A 22,474-nucleotide genomic window follows, 5' to 3' on the forward strand; every position below is an offset into this window, starting at 1 on the left:
AATAATAAATATTTAATTTATCTTGAATTTATGTATATATATATATATTATTTTAATATAAATTCCGTTAAAAATGGAAGAAAAACAAAATCAATCAATTTTATTATATGTGGTTATAAAATTGATTTTCAATTTTCTTTTAATTTACTTTGTGAAAACGGGAAACTGTATCGTTAATAAAATTACTCAATATGTCGATTATTTAATAACGTGACATAAAGTCGTGGCGGAAAATTACGAAAGAGAATTATGAGCCGCCAAAGATAATCATTGATCGGCGAACCATAATGCTATAAGACGGAACTGGATTAACCTCGAACGGTATTTGTAGAGGCTCGATCGCATGTATATACTCGAAGTACCGTTTCGCCGTATACCGTAACGCCGCATGTTGTTATAACGTAGTAAGTAGTTCAGTCAAGTCCCGCTTTCAAGTTGCGAAGAAAAGTTTATCCGTGGCACCGCGTGTTACAACTACATTCGTCATCTATGGTTTAACGCTTCGGCCGTCTTGTGAAAAAATAATGAAACTGCGCAGGCTTCGACCGCTCGAAAGATATCGCGCAAAACGATAGAAAAAGATGCAATATAAGTTCGACACACGCTCGAAGCTTTAAGAAAGAGATAAGAAAAAATGATCCAGAAGAGGTATTGGAAGATTAAAAACACTATTGGTAAAGTTTTAAAGATTTATCAAGTGTGAAAAAATAACGATACTATAATTTAAAACTTGAAGGATTAATATCTCACAAGAACGTTGTTTCTCGAGATCAACCATAGACGTGAAAGTATTAAATGGTTGCCCAGTAAACAGACCACCTATCGCGCTGGACCATTGCAGCAGGATGTATAGTAGTGCATAATACTCAGTTGCATAGACGCGTACAGTAACAGCATCCTGCGACCAGTCGGTATTCATGGCACGCTTTACGATTCAAATTCGTTAGACTAATGGTAGACGTGTCGACCGAGACTCGCTCAATTTCGCAGCGTAACGGCTAAAAGTTGTTGGTCACGCGGGTTGCGTCCAGCCTTGAATAAGGCTAATTTACAGACAGCGTCTATACGCAACGGAGGAAAGTTGTAGAGCGCCACCTAGAAACGATGAAGCGAGAAGAGTCGTTCTGTAATATTGTGCAGTAGAACTTACAAGTGGTAAACACTTAATTCGTGACATACGCGTACTGTTGTTTCCCTAGTTTTCTAGGGACTCTTTGCATGTCTTCTCTGTGTAGAATCTTGATGGCAGCAGTGGATTAAAAATGAAATGATGATTACGAGGTTATATAGATGAGATATTGACGAGATAAAATGTGTGATAAACTAATGATAGTTATTTGTCTACCATATTATATTCGAAGAGAGATTTGCTTATTTTTCTATCATATTATATTTGAAGATCTCTATATTTAAATTGTAAGTTTATATCTCTTTCCTAATTGACAAGTTATTCTCTTTCTAGTACAGGAGAATGTTTTTATGACGAGATAAATTATGAGATAAATTAGAATCCAGATTCAAGTTCACTTTATTAATTTTTTATTCTTTTTAGAATTGAAAGGAAGATTATGAGTCCAAAATGAAAAAACTTTCTATCTAAATTTTTTCCAGAGTCTTCTTTCTTCCAAACTTTTACTGCGTCGTAAAACCGTGATAGAGTTGTGTGATGTTAACTTACGTTATGAATGCCCCGTAATCTTGAAATTTAACAGAGCAATTGTATGATTTATCGTTTGCGACTTTCGGAAAATATTTTCTTTTCTAGAATCATTTTAAGGAAAAAAAGAAATATAAAGAAATTAAAGTTTTCCTAATTTTCATATAATAATATAATAATAATTTTTTAAATTCTTTCGAAATATTTTCTACAATTATTTTAACATTAATAATAAAAAAAATTATGTGTATATATATATATATATATTTTATTTTTCTCAAAATGATGATCGATCTCATAAATTATAAATTTAATATATTTTGTATTAATAAATCACATATTTTTTTTTTATATTTCAAATTCATTCATATGTTTTAAATTCATTCTTATTGATATATTTTTGTGCTTCGGTGATTTATTAAATTCGTAAAGCAAAAGAAAAATTTCAATTTTGTATTCATATTCCCTCGTGATTTTTCAATTCGTTGATAGAATCGTGCGATATTTGGCATTTTATCAGTCTGCTCTTCGTTCTCTATTTAACGTGAATGTAATTGGATCGATTCCAAGGTTAAAGGTGTTTCGAAATGTCTTTTTCCCGCGAATCCTCGTCAAAACAACGACAGAAAAATAACTTTATTTTTGTAAATGTTATCAAATTTTATTGACTTTTTAAGTTAAAATAAATAATTAAGTGTAGAATAATTATTAAAATTATTTTTGAACAGTAGTTTTCCATTTGGAATAAATGAACGAATAATTTTTATCGTTTTAATTACCGAAATTATTGAACGTTATTTGAACGCGGTAGAAATATGTAAAAAAATAAATTATTTTATGAATTAGCTATATATATAAAAAATGAAAAATATTATAAATCTTTTCATATTTTACATGATATTAAATGATATTTATACACGTATAATATCGTGATCCAAGAATCATCATCAGATATTCAGTTTCATTCAATCTTAAATTTAACCAACGGAAATAAGGATAGACGAGTTAATAATACTTCAATATTCTTTACCTGTCATGAAATTCGAATAGTAAATAGCTTAATAAATGTCTACAAAAAAGGAACTTGTCAAGGTTGTATGCAACATGATAACAAATGAGTTTCTTATCTTAGAATGTAGATAGAAACTCTGTCCTTGAAGTATCAATGCCAAAAGAATCTTATGCTACACGCAACTCTGAGCATCGCAATTTCCAAAAGCTTATTCTAATCGTCTAATTGTTCCTTAAATTATGCGCATAATCTATCATTCACCAACCTTTTCTCGCTTTGTATTCTTCTTCGTTGAATATTGAACGGTATAATAAGTCCGTTGGAAACAGAACCTCAAGTTTTTCTTTTCTTTTCTCTCTCTCCCCCCCCCTCTCAACGAACATTCGAAGGTCCTAGAAAAAAGGTAGAGGAAGTGGCAGTTATACCTACCTATCGAGATATAGCTGCCACTTCCAGAAGAAAAGAGAGAGAGAGAAAGAGAGATGACGATTGGGTGAGAGAGAGAAAGAGGTGGACAAAGTGGCAGGGAGGGAGGTAGAAGGCAGGCCCAAGGCATTAACGAAGAAAGCTTTCCGAGCGAACGGTTAAGTTAGCCTGGAATTTATGGCCGAGTCGAATCAGACGTGAAACACCCACGGCGAAAAGAGGAAATCAATTCGAGAGCCCTCCCGACTGGTTCTGCCTCGAACGGAAGTCGCGAATCCGACTGTTCCCGCAGGCAGAAACGCGTCTCCTCTCCTCCCCTCCCTTCCTTTTCTTCTCCCCCTTTCTCCTCCGCCTTTCTCTCGTGGTATCCGGAGTGTGCGGTATACTCGCGCGTTCCGACCTATAGAAGATTACCGTGAGATCGTTCGAAAGAAAAAGAGAGAAGGGTATTGGTCACGAGGAGAGTCAGATTCAAACGCTAGGGAATTTCGTCTAGTTATTTATTCGTCTGGCTATGATATTCGAACGTTTTGAAGAGTCGATGATCGTCGATCGAAAATATCTGGAGGGAGATTGATAGGAAATGGAAATACGAAATTGATGTTGGAATAAATTTTATATGATTGATGGAAGAATATATAGTTTGAAATAAATTGTGAGATAAAAATCTTAGGTGGAAGTGAAGTTTGTTTACAGAAAATAAAAAATAGTGCGATTTGAAAATTAGCGATTGTTGTATCGAACGTTACACTACTTTTTCTGATAGAGCTTGACCACCGTTTAATACGAACGATAGAGATGGAAAAATCGAGATACGAGAGCCAATTCGAGCAAAAAAGAAACAGTGGCGAAGCAGTAGGAAAAAAGTTTAACGAACTTAAGCCAAGCACCGAAAGTAATTCGAGGATGATTAAGTTTTTAAGTTTCCGCGCGATAACGTAGTGTCATCCAGCCAAATTCCCTTTTTTTCTTCCGACTTCTTTTAGTATTAAAATTTTCTTAGACCTTCAATTTCTTCTCTTGACCGAATAATTTACACATTATATCTTCCCAGATCCGCTGAGAATCTATTTACGATTTAAGATTTTGAAATTATCCGATAGAGATATTAACTTTTTGGTTACATTTGAATTAAATTAGTCGTGCATATTTTATGTCATAAAAGGACGAGTCTAATCGAATTGAGCATGCAGCAGAAAATTTAAACTTAGACGTCGTCAATTGAGCCTAATATCAAAAGATGACACATATGCTGTAAGCATAAAATTAAAAGCGAGACTGTCTGCAAACATGCCATTATTCGCCTGAATGGTTTGAAAAATAATTCAATTCTTCAGAATTATTATAATTCTATATCGATAATTACAATATCATTAATAATCATTTTCTAATTTTTCCCAATTATTTTAAATTCGCTTACAATTTTGAAATTTGATCTATATATCATCTTTTAACGATATTAAGCCAATATAAAGATTATTTAATCAAAAAAATTTTCTTTTACATCGTACCAAGTGGATGATGGGATTGCGTGGATCATTGATAATCTTCAATGGAAAATGAGTTAATCGCATGCGTAATTATAAGTGTATTGATTTATAATATTAATAATACGTTCAAGTTTAGCCCGAACGAAAAGATTATTGCGGATCAATGATGATACGTTACACACAATACGTTTGTTACACCTGTTAATGATACACACGGTTAATAATATCGTCAACTGTTCAACGATAAAGCGTTGTTTAATAATGGAGATACGAGGATGGAAAGTTCGTAGTTGATAATCGATGATCCAAGATATATAAGTACGTACGTATACGTGTTAATGATATATGAAAGTTTAATGATAGTGTGAAGCGTTTCATGACAGGAAATATTGCTTGAAAATATTAACTGTCCCGAATATATTCTCTAGGATTTCTCAGTGAAAGTAGTATGGGTGTATTAATTGATAAAAATGAAGATTAATGACAATGTTTAATAACCAAATGTTTTGTCAATTTTTAAATTGACTTTTAAGATATTTTTTCGATTTCTTTGTTTTATATTCTTTGAATAGAAATATTGAAAAATAAATGAAATTGTTGAAAGAAGAAGATTCGATGCTGAATTTTGAAAGAAAATTATAATGTTTACGAAATATAGATACATGTGTATTTTAAAATTAATTAAAATTAGAATTGGTTGGAATTCATATACCGTGATAACTGAAATAAAACGCGAAAGAATTTTTTTAAGCTTTTACAAGTTACGATTTTAAATTAAAGACTGGGTATGTATTTAATCTTCTTGTTTCGCAGTTCCCCCTTTTGTTCGTTACATATGTAAACTTAGTAGCACAGTTATATTCGCTACTTAAACACCGACAGATGAAGAATGTTAAAATATTGTACATAACTTTTGCATATCCCGCGTATTAAGCGTACATTTTGGTTGTATAAATTAAATCTAAAGTCAGGATTGAAGTAAAACTTGGTTAAAAATGCTGTTTCTCTTTCTCCCTTCCTCTCTTTCTCTCCCTTCTCCTCCACCCTCTCTCTTTCTCTCTCTCTTAGATCAAAAGCTAATTTAAATAACAAAAGTGACCGAATATTTTTAACGAAGTAATATGAAATTTAATTAAAATTATATTGACAATAAATATGTAAATATGTAAATATTTTTATTTTAAAAGAAAATAGCAAAGAGATATACGCGAGAACAATCTTATTTATTTATTTATTTTTTTTTTTTTTGAATAAACAAGTTGAAAATATAAGATGAAATTTATCGTAGAAAGTTTATATTTTGAGAAAATTCACGTTAAATATTTATCTCGAATATTTACAAAACGTAAACAAATAAATAAATTGCGATAAAACGAGAAAGATATCAAATATTTTATAAATAGTTGCATAAAGATCAAGTTTCAAGCGTAATTTCAAGGTTATCCTTTTATCAATTTCTTGGCGACAAAATTACCTACAATCGATAAAAATGACCGAATGTGTTCCGGCACATTGGCGATTCTATTCGGTAAAAATATGGCCGAGAAATTGCGAATCCGTGAAATTTCCTTCGCTTGCAGCTTCGATGACACCAACGAGGATCGCCCTTACAAATAGGGTCGGCGTTAATCCAACCGTGAAGATAATCGTTTTTCCGTTAGGGAACGCCGTTGCTTCTCTTCCGGTATGTTGCATCGACGTGTCATGTAGATCTGATTACGTGTGTTCGCATACAGTATGGTTTTGAATGATCTTGTTAAAGTTCTAGATGCGTATGTGATACGTGGAATTACTTTTAATATGTACATCCAAAATGAAAAAAATTAGAAAAATTCTTTGCAGCATAGATATTCTAAGATTTTTTGTAATAATAAGAACAATTCGAATTTTTTGTTTTCATTTTTGTCGTATACTCAATAAAAAGAATAGTGTAAGTATATGGTAATAAAATAATTTGATATATATAATAGGATAAATTAAGTTGTATTTATTATATTTTACTTTTTAAATTTACAAAAGAAATAAGATAATATAAAATGGATCCATGATGCCTTATATTTGAATTTGAATTTTTTATGTTTATAAATATATAAGTAAAATTATCAATATCATTAAAAATACTTATTATTTATGATTAATATATTTATTTATAAATATCTGATCAGAATTTTTACAATAATATACAAATTTAATGTTAAATTAATAATTGAATAAACTACAGTTTCATTAAAATTTAAAAAAATGCTACTCTTTTTTGAACGGTATATATATATCTTCATAATAATTCTGATTCACTTTCAGTACATAGAGTCTACTCATCGAAGATTAAAGACAAGCCCGGAAAATCTAAAATATCCGATATAATTCACTTATGTTATCATACATGTAAGTGCAAAAAGACGAGACGATACGCTCTGACCACGGTAACAGAGATGTTCGCTAAATTTCCTTATCGATCGAGCACCGGTCGGTGACCCCTGTAGCAAAAGCGAATCATCGACTCTGGGGACGTTATAAGCAACTATGAATTCGCGTTGGCGTTTTCATAGGTTATACTGGCATGAAAGAAAAAATTGTTACGATCTATCGTTGATCCTATTCTCTTCTCCTCTTTCGATGTGAAAAAGAAAAAAAGAAAAAAAAAAATAACAGAAAAGAAAAAGGGAATAAAAAAAAAAGCTTTCATCCATTTCGCGAACTTCGTTAAATGGTCCACGATAAATGTTTACTATACACAGCGATTCTGGATCGTGTTTCGCTTCAAACTCCATAGGTTCGTTTCTAAATAGACGTTCGTCCCTTTTCCCCTCTTTCTTTCTTTCTTCTCTTTTTTCCGTTTGCTGTTTTCCGTATTTTTCCCTTCTCCTTTTTTCATTTATTTTTGTTTTTATTTCTCTCTCTTTCTTTACCCATGTTGCCCGTAAATTTCTGTCGGTATTTTCGGGAGGCGTGCACGAGAGGTACGCGCATGCGCATTCACGATCGAAACAATGCCTCTATTTCCATCGTGTTTCTGGCGCAACCGGCTTTTCGTAAATTCGAGCCATTAAATATGGACGGACACGTCTACGTTTATGGGGATACGCGGTTTGGATCGATCGTACTATCGAGGATCGAATCTACAGCAGGAGGCCGGTTTGTCAATCGGAACTGTCTTCTCGTGTCTCGCTTCGCATTCGATCAATGACATCAAAGTTTATGCGTGCGTCGGTATGTATAAAATGGAATACTGTGTATTCGATATTTCGTATAACCTATTCTAGGTTAACCTAACCTATACCGATTTCGAATATATATATATATATATATATTGGAAATTTATAAATAATATTTTCTAGATTAGTTTTCTTTTCACAAATAATTGCATTTTTACTACTCTTTTCATTGAAAATTTTAATTTGTACTTTTTGGAAAAGAAAGGAGAAAGCGATGTTGTTTTTAAATGATAGAAAGTGGCGTCAATCGGCGACTGTATCCAACTACATTATTATTACTCTTCTGATTAGTGGCGCGCGAGATGCTAAGAATAGCATTGAAAGTAAATTGATCGCAAACGTTTTAGCACGATGCGTTTCTTAACCAAGTAAAGTGCTTTACCATGTACTTAATGTCTAAGGAGCTTTACTCTCCTTTAGAAATTAATAATAATAAATCACCATGTTTCTCGAGAGAGTAATGATTTTATTGAATTATACGATTGAATTATCGATTTATACGATTTCAATAATTAGAGATCGTATAGAATAGATTACACTGTGAATGTGTATGCGTATGTGTATATATATATATATATATATATATATATATATATATATATATAATTTTAATTTATTCCTCTTAGAATTTTATTATATATTTACTCTTTTTCCAATTGCATACTGCAAATATCGTTATATTATCATTTAACACGAATATTCAATTATTAGGAAAATTTCTTTATTAGTTTATCAAATTATTATGACATAAGTTACGCAGGTATCGATAACAGATTGTTCCTTTGACGAACGTGCTACCAACAGTGCTTAAGGATTTCGTGCTCTTGGTGTTTAGCAAACAAGCTTCGCATTATGTAAATCTGGTTGAGGTAAACTGTAGAGATCCGTGATGGCATAACATCGGTGCAAACGTTTGTTGCCACTAGCGAGAAGGAAGAACTTTTAGAAACTTATCACTTATTTAATTGAATTTTATTTACATTGAACTGTATTTACGTTTGAACTTATAACTGAACCGAAGAATTTCGGTGAAATATGGAACATTGTTTTTGTTTTTGTTTTTTCATCTATTAAGTAAAAGTAAAATCATTATTATATTAGTTTTATTCATTCAGAAAATATATACAAAAATATGACACATCGTACGTTCTATTTTCTATAAAAAAAGTAATTGTTAAATCTAATATTATTAATCTAATTCTTTATTTTGATTTATACAATATTTAATATTTTCAATTGTTTCATCGTGTATTTTAATTTTCTTTTTGAATAATTATAATTATTGTCTAATAATTTTTGTAAAGATTTAAACCATTAGTGAATTGGTTCGATAAATTGTGTAACATATTCGAGAAGAAAATAAACAGAATAGTTTAAAATATCTTCGTGCACATAAAATTTGGATCAAATTCAAATTCTTTCACAAAATAATAAAACATTTTCTTTTGCCAGATAGTCAATACTTCCGTACAGAATTGTACCTTTGAAAGATTGTTTCTCAAATTATTTCTTTACAGATATAATGAAATTCATTTTATAATTTCTACAATATATGAAAATATCTTCTAAATTTGATCCATTTGTAAACTCACTACGGTGGGCGATTTAAAATTTTGCCACGGTATCATATTTCTTCTGTGCTATCGTTATTGGAAAAAGGGAATATATCAATAAATGCAAAAAAAAGTTAATAGATTCCATATATTCCCTTCTTTTTGAAGACTTTTCAAATTATAATTTCAATATATAACGAATATTTCATCGAATAAAATCCATATTATTCGAAACAATATTAATTTCATATTAATGCAATGAAAAAAATTATTATTTATTGATATAAATGTTAACGTTATAATATATTATTTTTAATCTAATTCATTTATTATTGTTATATTTGAATATAGTTGTTGTTTGAACAATCTAATAAAATATTAACTTTATATTAATTTTAAATAAATTTTTACGATACCAATAAATCTTTTCTCTTCTTCTTCTTTTTGCGAAAACTCTTCTGATTGTTCGAACAATAAAAAGATGGAAATCTTATCGGTCGAAAGATGTGAAATTCGTGGTAGAAAGTAGGTTTATCCTTGCTATCGTACATTGTTAACGCAAACCTTATTGCTAAACTCGGCACGGCTTCTAAACACCGGATGTTTCATGCAACATTTAAGAAATCTCGGTTACGAAATTAATTTGGTCGTGACTCGAAAAAATAATGCAAAATTCGAAAACGAATCGACAAATTGATAATTTGAAAATTTAAATTCTTTATAATAAAGCCTCGAAATGTAAATTCTTTTTTTTATAATAAATTAAATTTTCTATAATTTATAACAAAGATACATATATCTTTGTTAAATCATATACTGATAAAATATGTTACAATTTTTGAATCCACCAACGAGACGAGAATAAATAAAGAATCAAATAACAAATTTACTTTATGAGAATTAAAGAGTTAACATGATTAACAGCCGCGTTAAATTTCGTTCAATTATTCGCGTTTAAACTCGAATGGGTTAAAAAGAAAGGAAGAAAGTATAAAGGTAAAACAGGTATAAAAATTATGTTATATTTCACTTTTCTTTCCAACGAGTTCTTTCCAACACTCACGGTTATCGTATCGAATAAGAAAAGTGAAAACGGCTTCCTCTCTCACCGGGAATTGAAATGATTCGACACGAAAGTGGTTGAAACTGGATTGTATGTATTGTATTGTTGACGATCATCAAATCCATTCCGGGAATAACGATTCCCTCACTTTCACCCGTCATCGTTTCTTACCATAATTCCCCGGGGATAATTAACGATCGTCGGAAAAGGGCCCCCCTATATCGGATAAATTTTCTCTCTTTTCCTCTCCTGCCTCAATCTTTGCTCAACAAGCTAATTAGTCGCGGATAATTATTAATTAAATAAATTCCATTCCATCGTGATTTATTCGCGAGATAACTTCATTTCTCTAGAAGAATTGATTTAATTTGTTGAGAAACTATTAAATAGAGTAAATTTGAAATGTTCGATGATTAAAAAATTTAATTTAAATTTGATTTTTTTTTTTTAAATTTTGAAGTGAAAAATATAGTAATTATTTAATTATTATAGTTTGATGATGAAAAATGTTCAAATGGATAATTATAATAAATTAATTTGTTAAAAAATGTTAATCATATTAGCGAAAATAATTATTTTAATTGATTCAGATTTTTACAATGTGGAATAATGATAAAATAATGTCGGTAATATTTTCCATTACGAAACTGTTTATATTTGCTAAACCTGGAAGAAAGTAGTATAGTTAGAGCCGAGATCAAGATGATTAAAATCAATGTAATCAGTTGAGTTAATATCATTACTTTGCTATCTCCTAGCTATATTAGGATTATTATAACTTGTTTACAAATTCTATTAAACTTGTACTTCGTTAACGATTTTAATACGTAACTTTAGAAAAGTTAGCAACTTAATGCCTTAATAAGAAGCGGAAAGATAAATTTTTTATTATTAAATTTGAATATTAAAATTTTGATAATTTAAACATCTGGTAAAAATATCACTCAAAAATATTTTAAGAATTTATTTTAAAAAGTTAGAAAACTTGGACGAATAAATAATAGAAAAAAATTTATTATAAAAAAATTAAAAAAAATGATCTTGAGAATAAATATAAATAAAAAAGAGAAATCACACATGAAAGATCATACGATAACTATAATGTTATCTTATATTAATGTGGCGACAATGTCAGGAAATGTATTATATATCAGTAGTATTAATTACCGATGTTATCGATCCTTCAATTGTTTTTTTAGCTAATACTTTATGACGCAATCTATCGATGATCCAAGATACGTATAATTATAGATATATCCGATTCCAAAAAGATAAAAAATTGAAACAAATGAAACGTTATTTCCATATTTTTCATACCCAAGAATATATTTCCTGATATACAAAAAAAAAACAGTTATTTTTGTTTATTATTTGTAATTTATTTTTTAATTTTTATTTCGATCGTTATTAAAAAATACATTCAAAAAAAAAAGCTATTTAACGAAACCAATGAAATAAACGCTTCGATTATAGAAACTATATATTGATATCGATTTATCAATAAATTCCTTGTGAGAATGAAAATTTACCGCTATATTAACAAGTAATGTTAAAACGCGTTTAATCTATAACCCGAGAAATTCATTTTATCAATCGTATTTTTACGATTTCTTTTTTTTTTTTTTTCGTGCTATTCTGGAATTGACCAATGATTCCACTTATCTCTATTGCATTTTTAAAGACGAGAAAAAGAAAAAAAATCCATAAAGAATTAAAAGAAACGAAAAAAAATAGCCAGTTTGCGATTACTTGGAATAATATTGCGATAATAAAACGTATTCTCACAGGCCAAGTAGCCATGATTTAATATTGAACGAGTAATCGAAACGAGGCAAGCTGCTTCTTCGATATATCGCTCGAATGTGACTCTCGATAGCGTGATGATATCGGAAATGGCGGATGTGAATGTGTCACGTTTCGAATATTCAATATTATTTTGTGCTAAAAAAGAAAATAAAAAAATGAAACGAAATGAAGGGAATAAATAGAAATTCGTGTAAAGATGCGAATTGCATTTTTAAATAAGTGAATATTTCTAAATTAAAAATGCCGATGCCTAAAAATTAAAAGTAAGAAATTGAGGTTAGAAAACTTCGTTGCTAAAATATTTAACGCATAATAGCGAAAATAGCACGAGAAAGTGATATTTGTGAATAAAATAAAGCAAGATAAAATTTTCCAATAACATAAACAATATAATTTCAAAAATAATATAAAAATATAAAAATATATGTAATGATGACAAATATGTAATTCAATATAAATAAAATAAATATCTCTTAAGATGATAGTTTGCAAAATATAATGAAGATAGATAGAGATAGAAATTGAATAAATGTAAATTTTCTTTCCAAATTTGTATATTTTTCGTGCAAGAGGATGCAATGTGGAGAAACTAAGCCGCTATGCAAGAACAAGAATCAGATGCAATCTGTTTTTGCAAAACGCAATGTAGCTGCAAGAAACTAATTATGAGAGAAAATGAAAGTCGCGTTTCCAAATATTTATCAGATAATTGTAAAAGAAGACGCAATATGTGGAATTGAGGTTACCTTGCAGGAAACAGAAACTGATTCATACAACGAAAAAATGAATCATCCGAGTATCGAACCTAAAATATCTAATCTGAAAAGATTAGACGTGAACGATTTATAACTTCACTTTTAAATATTTAACATAGCAAATATCGAGCGAAAACACAATAACCGAAAAATATAAAGGAGCGAAAAAAATAAATAGGAACCACATTTTTAGTTGCACAATCGACAAATAAAGGGATAAAATCAAATTGCGCTTTTAAACATTCGAAATAAAATAAAATAACCAAGCGAAGAACGCAACACTTTAAATGTACCTCGCAAGAGGTATATAAATCAACTATAAACCGCGTTTCCTATTATTCAAAGTAAAAAGAAAAAAAAATACCTAGGAATATGCGTCTCGAATAAAACGAGTGTCTGCCGCGTTTCCAAATAAAATTTATCGCGGTATGAGCGTGTAAGGGAGCGATGAGAAGGGAAATACGGAGGAAAGGCGCGTTTCCACGCGGCGAAGAATGTAAGAACGCAAGGTAAACAAATCGATTTAATAGTGGGGATGAAAAAGGCGCGCGCAGTAATACACGGACTTTTAGTTAGGTGTTATCGCATCGAAATCCGCCGTTTCACTGGCACGACGACCGGTGCTTTATCCAGCGGAAAGAGCTTCTAATATCGCATGCCGTTTATCGATTTATCCCCGGGACGACACACCAACGACACGTATTGCGGATCGTACGTTTCCAGTAGCATTCGTGGCATTTCCTCCAACAGCATTGCCGCGAATCGATTTACATAAGAATTTCTGACTGTGTTCTGACGCTTTTCGAGAAAAAGAAGCGAAAGAGAAGAGGGGAATAAAAAGGAGAAAGAAAGGAAATGGAGAGAGAGAAATGGAAGACGAAGAAGGAAGTAAATACTTGTGGGAGGAGGAAATGGGAGGGGAGAGGCGATGGATGAAAAACGGAGGGGAATCGATAGTCTCTCGAGAAGGTGTCGCTACGTATGGAGCACCAGATTTACCCACGTCACCGACTACTCAAGCATCCTGAAATAGCATACTTTTCTTCATCGATCAGTCTCGGTCGTCTGCACCAATCTAGTCGCTTGCAACCCCTCTCGAGGAGAGAGGACCGAGGGTCGAGGTTAACCAGTTCCTTACTCGCGGTTAAATTATTCGAGAAGATCAACCTATTTGGGTGGTCTTGTTAAATTCCTTATTAAACGTTTGACAAACGTTTTGTAAATTTTCAATTCGATTGATTTAGATACACTGATAGTATTTCTGACGAAATTTGTACTCTTTTTGAAATTAATTATAGAAAATAATAAGTTGGATTTTTCCTCAAGCAAAAAATTAGATTGAGTTTTTAAAGTTTAAGTTTAAAATGTTTCTTGTTAGTACATACACAAGTGGTTTGAATTAGATAACATAGTTACCTTGTTTTTTATAATGCATGCCTCCTCTTATCAATTTTTAATTCGTGTAAACAAGAACATTCGTTTAAAAATATCTTGGAAAAAATTATTAAAAAAATAATTTTTCACAAATGGTAAAGTCTATTTGAACGAGATAATATTTCGTCGGGTATACGATAGAAATGTGAAGAAAGGGTTGATTTTAATGGGATAAGTGAAGGTTTGCAGTACGTGGCGCGCATTGAATTCTCCATCAAAAAAAAGAACATGAAAGGAACTTGAAAGCGCATTTTAAAGTAAATAAACATGTGTTTGGATGACAGGTGTTCATTTTCAAACAAGTGTACAAGGGTGAAAGAGGTCATGAATTTATTTCTCTTTTCTTTGCTGTTGCTATTCGTACGCAGGATGTTATATTTTTAACCAAGCCACCAGTAAATATTTTAATATTCATTGTGCCGATAAATAATAAAAAATTGTAAATTTTTCTCTTTCTCATAAATTATCCTATACATAATTTAATATTAATTTCATTTCAAAACGATATCTTCACATTTCGAGAGGAGATTCTTTTATTTTCCGAATTAAAAACTAAAATCGAGTTACGTTTTTAAATTTACAACATGTATGAATGTAGAATATTCAATATCAAATATATTAAACAATTTTATTAAATGTTTTTCAATATTAATACAATTTAAATAACAAATTTTTTGAATAAAAAAAAAAAAATTCCTAAAAAGATTTATTGCGAAATATTTAATTGAGAGATCGAGATCGTAAAAGTTATAAATATTTTTTAAATTTTTTGTCAAAATTTTATTGACAAATGCTTTATGTATGTACTGTACAATTATAAAGATATATGTAATGCATTTTACAAACATGTAATTGCGTTTTAAACAAAATTCAAAAAATCATTGCGTTCTATCTATTCTTATTAAAAATAAAAATTAAAAAATTCCACGTTATTTAAATTTAAAATTAATGACGCACAATTTTTAAATTCCATCATTTTTGTCATAAATCAATACAATTGTATCGCAAGTAGAAATCTAGTTATCAAGTTTCGATGTTAAAGACGTAATCGATCAAAATCATTATCAACGTGTTCCTCGTATAAATTTGATTAAATTACTTGAAGAACATTTGTACAAAACAACTAATCAGATTAACAAATTCTTCCACACAATTTGTGACGAAATTCATAATTAACCGTAGAAATATCTGAATTCAAGAGATTCCAGATTTATAACTTGTGGATTTAAGAGAAGGTCATAATTTAATTTAAATTATGAAAAATTTCGTTTTAAAAATTTTATACGCTGTCGTTGTAACTTGTGATTTTATTAGAAATATAAAAAAAACAATTAAGGAATATCAATTCAAGAAAATGAAAGATGAGAATCAATACCCATCTTTCCTTTATTCCTATTTCCTCATATTCTGGCCACGAGTACAAGAAGAGAATACGCGAAATATGTTGGCTGTTGAACTGAATCGGAGAGTACGTGTCGGGTCGCCTATATTTAACATAGAAAGAACGCCGCTAGGAAGGGGATCGGATAGATCACGAATGCTATGGTGCATTATTGAGAATTCCTGCTCTAGGGATTCCACCACTATTCCCCGTTTCGTCGCTCATGCTTTAATCCGATCGAGGAATCTCCTGATTTACATTTGCCGGTTGCATTATCTCAAGACAGATTTATTTTTTTTTTCGGTTGTATAAGTTAGATAAGGGTTAGATAAGATTAAGATGGTTAGAATCAATTTCATCTATTTTAATTACCCGATGAGAAAAATATGAGAAGATTAGGTTAAGGTGATAAAAGTTTACTTGAAACTCTTCTGATGAAGTGATATAATAATCAATAATAAATATCAGAATAGAAAAAAAAGATTGATAATATTGGTAAATAATTTTTAATTATTTTATTAATTATATAAATTAATTATCCATTATGAAAATCATATACATTTCGATTATATTATTAAGAAAAGTATTTTAAAAAAGATTTCGATGAACTATCGATATCTTCGGTTAAATGGATCGCGCCAAACACGTCCAAGTTCCAAGAGCATTAATTAAGGGACAAATTGATGCGATAAGGTAAAAAAAGGATTTTTCTGAGAAAAAGAGGAAAGAAAGACGATCGTCGCTATTTTTAAAAGAATTGCCCACAGGGACGAAAGCTCAAGGTTCGAAGAGGCGTTGAAAAGGGACGGTCGACGTCAAGTATACCGAGAAGCAATTAGGCCGCTCCCTAAGGACTGTACAAGAGGCAGCTAATCTCGAATCTCGACTTTTTTAAAAGACCGCGATCAGAAGAATCGACTTGGTTCAGACTTTCGACAAGCCACCAGAGATCTTTTCACGCTTTAATTGTACGTCATATATGTAATGAATTATTATAATTTTGTAACGTGTCTGTATTAACATTCATATGCCATTAATTTAATTTACATGAATCGTACCTTTATGATTTCATGTAAATGACGTTTTATAATTTCTTACGAGTAGTAAGTAATTCGTCGAAGAGGTTAGGTCCAAGATTTTATCGAAGCAGACAAAAATTACATCTTTAAAAAAAATAACAATATATTAATATATTTATAATCGATAATTTGATGCTAACAATGCAATTGAAATTCAATTTAGAATATCAAATTAAAGAATATCGAATTTAAAATGAGGTTAAGTAAATTATTATATTTTTTTTTATGTTTCTTTGTCACGAAATTATAATAGTTTAAAGATATATAATTTTTTAATCAAAATTTAACGATCTTTTAATATTGATAAGGATTATATTACAATTTACTTCTACTTGAGAAAGTTGACGCAAGATGGTGCGTGGAAATAATTATAATGAAGTTTCCAGAAAGATGACGCTAGTGTAGCTAAAGCGAAATTTGTATTCATGGCAGTACATCCCGCGCTGTGTTATTGACATTCGAGAAAAATACAGAACCACTATACACTATTTCCGAGCAAACCAACATATAATACGTTATATAAGCTCATTGGCGATACCCTTTCGACAGCATGATGTTGTTTCAAGGAGAGATAGAGCAGCTCTGTGTGTTTGCATCGTATGTCGCATAGTCGGGCAATGTTTCGGTGACATAACCTGGATGGTACAGTACATAGCCACATAACCAGTTTTAGAGGATGACGCTCTGTTTACCAATCATCTTAGAGAAGACATGGTTGTTTTGTTTGATTATAGTCCGATATCATTCTCAAACAGTAAGTTTTTAAATAAATAATGTTTCTGAAGCGATAATTCTTCTTTTTTTTTTTTTTCATTTTTTTTATCGAACAATGTAGAATAGGTTGAGATTAATTTGACAATTTCGAATCTATGATAATTTGTAGTTGAAATTTTGTTTGTTTAGGAAAAATAATTTGTAATTATTTCACATTTTAATCTAAAAACATAAAATCAGTGATTATTACTATGATGGTTTTGTATAGTCATGGAAGGATTTAGATTGAAATAGAATTTCTTTGTTTATTTTATCTTTACAAATGTATTTCATTCTTTCTTTCATCTGTTTATTATTTTACTATATATGATTAAAAATTCATATTACTATATATGATTAATGATATATTTATGACAATTCAAGCAATAATTTTATTTTAATTTAAATTAAAAATTTAATTTTTTATCAGTAGGATAATAATTTTAAAATGTATGATATAAATATGAGATTTTTTGTCTCTTTGATATAATTAATACGTACATATAACTTTTAAAACATATCATTTTATTTAATATGTACATATAACTTTTAAAACATATCATTTTATTTAATTCCAGAAAGAAAGTATATTCCATTAGAATAGATATTTTATCGCGGCTCAAATTTAGTTCACAAAGAAAAGCTATTAAATGAATCCGTTTATCGAACATTGATTATTTATTTTCAAACAAGATAAATATCGATAATCCATTTTATATTCAACATCTGTTAGACATTTGAACTTCGACAACATTTAATCTGACCTTCAATTATTATTCATGAACTGAATGGTCTTTCGATGTTAAGATGATAAGCCATGTATTCTTTCTTAACGAGATCCTACCAGGATTTTATTACTCTCTACTTTTCTGCGTCAGTTAAAATCTTATGGCAATTTTGAAGTAATCCTTACTCTTAGGTGATATTTATAAGAGAAAAAAAAGTATAAATATATTTTTAATTTATTCCCTTTTTGATTTCAACTTTTTTTTTAATTTTATTTAATTTATCATAGATGTAAATTAAATGAAATCTGAAATTAAAGAAATTGCTAATATTAATCAAAGATCGATAATTTTTTTTTTTAAATACCAAAGTTAATCTGAAGAACTGGTAATCTAGATGGTAATCAAAAACATTTAAATATCTTTTAAAAGATATGGGAATTTTTAAAAAATAGACTTCGAAGAATAAATTCCATTTTATACAACCCACAAACATTTTTACTTTTCATTGAAACTGAACAAGAAAATTAACTTTTCTTAATTCAATATTCTACGAGGAAAGAAAAATAATGTAAATCTCGTATCGTGTTTAAAAACTGAATCAAATTTTAAGTTTAAATCGATCGAGAAATAAATATAAAAAAAAAATTAAACAGAAAAGAAAAAAAGAGTAAACTTTCGAGTAGATTCGATATCGATTATGAAAAGATATAAATTGGTAGATATAGAGAATAATGTTCATTAAATGTACAGTTTTTTTCTGTAAAATTACCAGCCAATTCTTAACTTTGGTAAGAAAAATAATAAAAAATAATAATCCTTTTTTTTTTTTTCTGTTTCCTCTCTCTCTTCGCTCTTTCTCTTTAATCAAGACGTATCTCTAATGCAAGAGACAAGAAACCAGACCAGGGCTTCCCCCGAAGAGAGGAATTTATCTTTTTAAGCCCCCAAAAAGATGCAAGACTCCGTACGAGCAGAAACCAATTTGAAGACTCCATTTCGGAAGAGCACGCTTTTAGGTCAAGTGGACTCGGACACCGGAAGCTGAGCGGGTTATCTTCGTTATCTGGAGGGATAAGACGAAGATTAAGTCGATACATGTGGAAACTTTATGATCGTATTTTGGAACTTAGGATTTTGGAACGAGTTTGGTTTAATTATTTAAAAATCTTTGCCACTAATGTTATCGAAATCTTGTCAATCATCAATATTATTTAATTCGTATGCTTTTTAGGGTATTTTCATCCCAGATCTAGTTATTTTTCTATCTAGTTAAAAAATTCTTTGAGTTTAAAAGAGACGAAGACTTGAAAGATGGTTTCACGTTTCATTTCAAACAAATTTAAGGAGATTATTGATAGTTTGAGGATGATTGAGAGTGAACAATATCTGAATATCTCACAGATAAGAAAATTATACGATTTAATAAGTTTCTTTTGAATATGTTGAGATGATTTGAGAACAATAATATGTATTTTTTGAACAATGGTAAGATAATTTATTTAAATTCGGAACGTATTATATTTGCGAATTTCTACACGTCCATTATGAGCCTCTAATTATCTATGTACGATTGTTACATTCAGCATTTATTCAACGAATGTCTCGTATCATGCATAATCAATGACTACTTATATAAATTCCAACACGTACACATTTGAATCAGCAACTCGTTGAAACTTTTAATATTTAAAAGTGTTAATATTTTAATATTATTTCGAGGAAGTCAAGGTTATGATTTAAACGTTGCGTTCAATTTAAAAATTTAAATTTAAGAATTCTGTTAATAAAATTATAATTATAAATTGTAATGCATGTTAAATTATTAAAAAGAATTTTTTTTTCTTTTTTTTTTTTTTTAATATATATTTCTCTTGATTGCAAGTTTAATGTAATTACGAAGTCACGCAAGTTTTGTTGAACCAATAGAATTGTTTAATGCAATATAATTTCAAGAATTGAAAACAATGGAATGAAATGTATGTACAATTTTCACACAATTTTTTTTGACCCGATCTTAATCTTACGAACTATGAACTCTGGTGTTGAATATTTTTCTCGCTTAATCAAGGAAATTAAAACGCAAATATATGTTTGTAAATTGTAAATGGTTCTCTATGTAAAGTTTTCACACAGGATTAATATTTCACGAAATTTTAACCGATGTTCGTGGATTAAATTTTCATTTATATCACCATCACGCGTTGCATACAGATAAAAATATTTATACCTGGAATAAAACCATGGATTATATCCTCCACCGCGTTGCATTTTTCAATGAAGATTAAACACGCTTATACAAAAGAAAAAGATGATGCAATACGTTTAAATTAATCCTTGCACAACTCACTTAAAAGAGATTGCTTATTCAAATAAGTATCGCGATTTAAAAAAAAAAAAGGATCAAATAATTTAGGATAATTTATTATAAACAATAAATCGATTTAATTTCTCATTATGCGCATAAATATTAACAAATATTGATAATTTTAATATTTTGAAATTAAGAAATATAAATAATTTTTATCATATTTCGTATAAATATCCACCGACTATCGATCTTGACAAAACCAATGTTCCTTCCTGTGATTACGACCTTAACTTCCGTCAAAAATGACGTCCATCGCTACGTCAATGTTGCCTGAACATTCGCGTGACCGTACAATATAATGAATAAAATATCCGTTAATCATCACGAAGACCTTTTATTATTTTCTCTACGAGAGTGAAATATTTAAGATGCGAGTAGATCGAAATAGAATATTAGTATTTGAAATCGGTAGTAGAAAAATCGTCTAGTTGGTTTTTCGTCGATTAATACGACGTGGCGAATACGCCGGCTTTTGACGCATCATCGACAATACGCGCCATTTCCATCTACCTATCCCGTACCGCGCTTCGTTTGTTGCCGGAAATTGAAATTTTCATGTCGGTCTGCGCCGCGGATCCGAAATACTAATGGATCTGAAATAGCGGGGATAAAATGGTTGCGCGTCGGTGCCTTAATCAACGAGCTCCCCCGTCACTTTTTTTATTTTTTCGTTTTTCCCTTTCTTCTATACTTTTTTTTTTTATTTCTCTTTCCCTTTCCTCCTTTCTTTTCTTTTCTTCTATTCCCCCTCCCCCTCCTCCCCCCCCTCTCCGATCTGTTTGGAAACGAACATGGCGGTGAAACGAAAGCATCGATATAAAACGCGCAGTTAATTCTCAATTTCGGTGGTGAACCGTAATCCAACGGGGCGAGAGATCGAGCTTCATTTCCGGTTACGGGTCCGGGCAATCAGGAATCCGGCTAAACAAAGACCAGTCGGCAATTTGGCCGAGAAATCTTTCGGGTCGGTTGTGAACCAACCACGGATAACTCCATTACGAGAAGAGAGAAAACGAGTGCCGTGTTGAGGTGGAATGGAATTTCACTTAGCTTCGAAATACGAAGCTGAAACGTGAAAGAGTTAGATTAGGAATGTTTAGTTTTAACGAAAAGAAAGTTAAAAGTGTTGAAAAGGAAAAAGGTAGGTTCGTAGATATGTTGGTATAGGTTATGATAGAAGTTATCTCGATTTCGTTAATATCGCGAATGGCATTTCTAACGAGGAATTTCTAGCAGGGTTTCTCCTTACGACACGTTTCACTTGTCACACGTTCATCTTCTGTCAAGTCAAAAGTGTACAGTAATGTTAGAATATATATGGTCATGAATTTGTCCGCTTATATAGTATACCCTACCACTTCCTGATATTATTGGCAAACTTCAGTGCCATCTAAGGTCTGCATCGACAATTTAATTACTATTTAATTAACAGGAAAAATATAATTCTTCTTTTATATTTTTTACAAGATTTCTTTATTACTATTATTATTATTATTATTACAAAATTACTTTAAATTACACGAAATACGATTATATTTTATTTAATTCTTTCTAATTGAATAGTAATTATTCCCTAGTTCGTTCTCGTCGTTGGCGCATGCGCGGTAGAACGAACCAGTGTCAATCTCGAGTATATTTAAACTTACTTAAACTAACCTATTTCATGACTTAACCGTATTATTTCCGTTAACTGTACGTAATTTCTTCGCGATCAATCACTGATCACCCACTCTCCGTTTAAAATAGGAAGGAAA

At 30.2% G+C, this 22,474-nt stretch overlaps 1 protein-coding gene and 2 long non-coding RNA genes across 4 annotated transcripts in view; all 3 read left to right on the top strand.

The window, feature by feature from the left end:
• Positions 1–22,474, top strand: part of LOC550921 (ubiquitin-like protein 3) — a 69,249-nt gene that overhangs the window by 13,725 nt on the left and 33,050 nt on the right. The gene's annotated exons all lie outside the window — the stretch shown is intronic.
• LOC102654056 lies at positions 12,668–14,635 on the top strand. Its single transcript, XR_410201.3, has 2 exons — positions 12,668–13,486; positions 13,550–14,635. It is a non-coding gene; the product is annotated as an uncharacterized LOC102654056 (long non-coding RNA).
• LOC102654087 lies at positions 17,177–21,041 on the top strand. Of its 2 annotated transcripts, XR_410203.3 has the most exons (3): positions 17,183–17,625; positions 19,222–19,495; positions 19,584–21,041. It is a non-coding gene; the product is annotated as an uncharacterized LOC102654087 (long non-coding RNA). The 2 variants fall into 2 exon arrangements; XR_410202.3 differs by having other exon boundaries at positions 17,177–17,625; positions 19,222–21,041.

Source organism: Apis mellifera, linkage group LG6 (genome assembly GCF_003254395.2).
Source record: "Apis mellifera strain DH4 linkage group LG6, Amel_HAv3.1, whole genome shotgun sequence".
In the NCBI taxonomy this organism is placed as follows: domain Eukaryota; kingdom Metazoa; phylum Arthropoda; class Insecta; order Hymenoptera; family Apidae; genus Apis; species Apis mellifera.